At 33.4% G+C, this 2,404-nt stretch overlaps 1 long non-coding RNA gene across 1 annotated transcript; it reads left to right on the top strand.

The window, feature by feature from the left end:
- The first annotated feature begins 498 nt into the window (after positions 1 to 498).
- Positions 499 to 1,917, top strand: LOC107930827 (uncharacterized). The gene is made up of 2 exons (XR_005930174.1): positions 499 to 840; positions 1,185 to 1,917. It is a non-coding gene; the product is annotated as an uncharacterized lncRNA (long non-coding RNA).
- The last annotated feature ends 487 nt before the right edge of the window (positions 1,918 to 2,404 follow it).

Here is a 2,404-nt window from a genome sequence, read left to right as displayed (position 1 = left end):
TGAAATCAAAATAATATGTAGAAACATGTTTATTCTAAAAAGAATAACTGAAACTTAATTGAGAGAAGAAACAAAATCCAAGAGATAACTTACAAGTAAAACAAATTATTGAAACAGAATTTTGGGCTAAAATTAATTGCGTATAAATGTCCGAGATCTAAAATTAAAATGCCCCAAATCTTAAAATACCGCGCAAAGGAGGCAAATTGAAATAGCACACAGACTGCAGGGCCAATTTAAAATAATATAAAACTTAAATATGGCCCGATTGAAGGCTAGCACAAAGGAGGGGACCAATTGTGGAAATTACCTAATTAAAGGTAACATGCATGGAAGTTGATTCCACTCTCCCCATGCTACTTTGTTTTTATTATTAATTAAAACCATTCCCTCATACTATTTTGTTTTTATTATTAATTAAAACCATACTTTATTTTCTCTTTTTTTTTATCATAAAAAAACTTTTTTTTAAGAAAAAAAAAACAACAAAAAAGAGTTAAAACACCACATTACCACCCTACATTCATTTTTCAAAATAGAGAGAAGGCTCTCAACTCTCTCAACCCTTCCCCTCCTCCGGTCATCGGACCGGCCATCAACTGTCACGTCGGTCACCGGCCACCGACGGCGGCGGCGCCGTCCACGGTGAGCGGAAAATCTTCCGAGACTCTTTTTCGCTTCTCTCCTCGAGTAGAGCTCGGATTTGGGGTTAAAATGACCCAAAAACCTTCAAAAATTAATGAGAAGCACCCTAGAACTCAAGAATTCATTCGGTTTCCGGCCACCGATCCTCGGCGGTGGCTTTCTCGGTCGTCCACGATGTTGGAAAACTGAACACCGGTAAGATCCTTCCCTCTTTCCTTTTTTTTATATTTTTTACAAGTTTTTTTCTTTGTTAAAAATATTTATAAAATAGATAAAACGAACGAATAGAAAGAAGATCAAAAAAATAAAAATAAGGACAAACACCTTTTGAACTTGTTTTCTCCTTTTGATTTCTCCCAAAAGTCTCTGTAATACAACCCCCTCTAATACAATCACTTCTCTCCCCAAAATACAATCGATTCTTCCTCAAAATACGATCGATCCCCCCTCCTTACAGTCGGTTCTAGTATGGCCTTTATATAGCCATTTACAAACTTTATTATATATATTTGTTATCTTTTCTTCTTCTTGTATGGCAGGCAAACGGTGGTGGAGGCATGTGCCACTTGGTAGTGGTTGGAAGTAGGTGGTTGAGGCTTGCGGCTAGAGTTTCTAATTTCCGAAAATAGGTTGTGGGCTAGGGTTTCTAAGCTTTTGGGCTTCTTTTAGGTTTTAATTTTTGGGTTGTAAAATAGATAAAACGAACGAATAGAAAGAAGATCAAAAAAATAAAAATAAGGACAAACACCTTTTGAACTTGTTTTCTCCTTTTGATTTCTCCCAAAAGTCTCTGTAATACAACCCCCTCTAATACAATCACTTCTCTCCCCAAAATACAATCGATTCTTCCTCAAAATACCATCGATCCCCCTCCTTACAGTCGGTTCTAGTATGGCCTTTATATAGCCATTTACAAACTTTATTATATATATTTGTTATCTTTTCTTCTTCTTGTATGGCAGGCAAACGGTGGTGGAGGCATGTGCCACTTGGTAGTGGTTGGAAGTAGGTGGTTGAGGCTTGCGGCTAGAGTTTCTAATTTCCGAAAATAGGTTGTGGGCTAGGGTTTCTAAGCTTTTGGGCTTCTTTTAGGTTTTAATTTTTGGGTTGTAATTGGGTTGGTAACTTTGTTTGTAAATGGACTTTTAATGGGCATTTTGATTTTTTTATTTTATTTTTCAAAATTTGGTTTATTTATTTTAAGGCCCGAGCAAAATATGGGTTCTACACTTATGAAATTTTGAAGGTGAGTAACTAAAAATAATTAACAACGACGTTCACTCTTTACGTCAAATTATCCTACTTTTGATTAGTGCAATAACAAATTTAATTATCAATATTTATACATTCTGTCAATTAGATCTCAATTTAAAAAAAAATCAACAATCTGTTTAGAAATCTAAATTTTTTTTAATAGAATTAAGATTAATTTGACAAAACTTGTAAAAATTAATGACAATTATACCAAAAAAAAAAGATAAACTGAAAGAAAAAAAAGTGAATATAGTTATTATTTGCCTTTAGTTAACTTTTGAAATTGATAACAACTAAGTTAAATCTCATTTTCTTAAAAAGGACTAATTTAGTTAATATAAAAAATACGAGGGATTGAAAAGTGTTTTAACCCCTCTATATATACATAGGTTGCGTCGGTGATGAAATTGCTTTTAATTAATTCAATTGGTCAACTATTAATGATGGTTTTGGGTCATGTAAATCCGACAAAGTTAATATATAAATTCTCAAAACAAAATGATAA

Source organism: Gossypium hirsutum, chromosome A07 (genome assembly GCF_007990345.1).
Source record: "Gossypium hirsutum isolate 1008001.06 chromosome A07, Gossypium_hirsutum_v2.1, whole genome shotgun sequence".
Classification (NCBI taxonomy): Eukaryota; Viridiplantae; Streptophyta; class Magnoliopsida; order Malvales; family Malvaceae; genus Gossypium; species Gossypium hirsutum.
The sequence above is the reverse complement of the archived record's forward strand: the minus strand, read 5'-3'. Positions and strand labels throughout refer to the sequence as shown.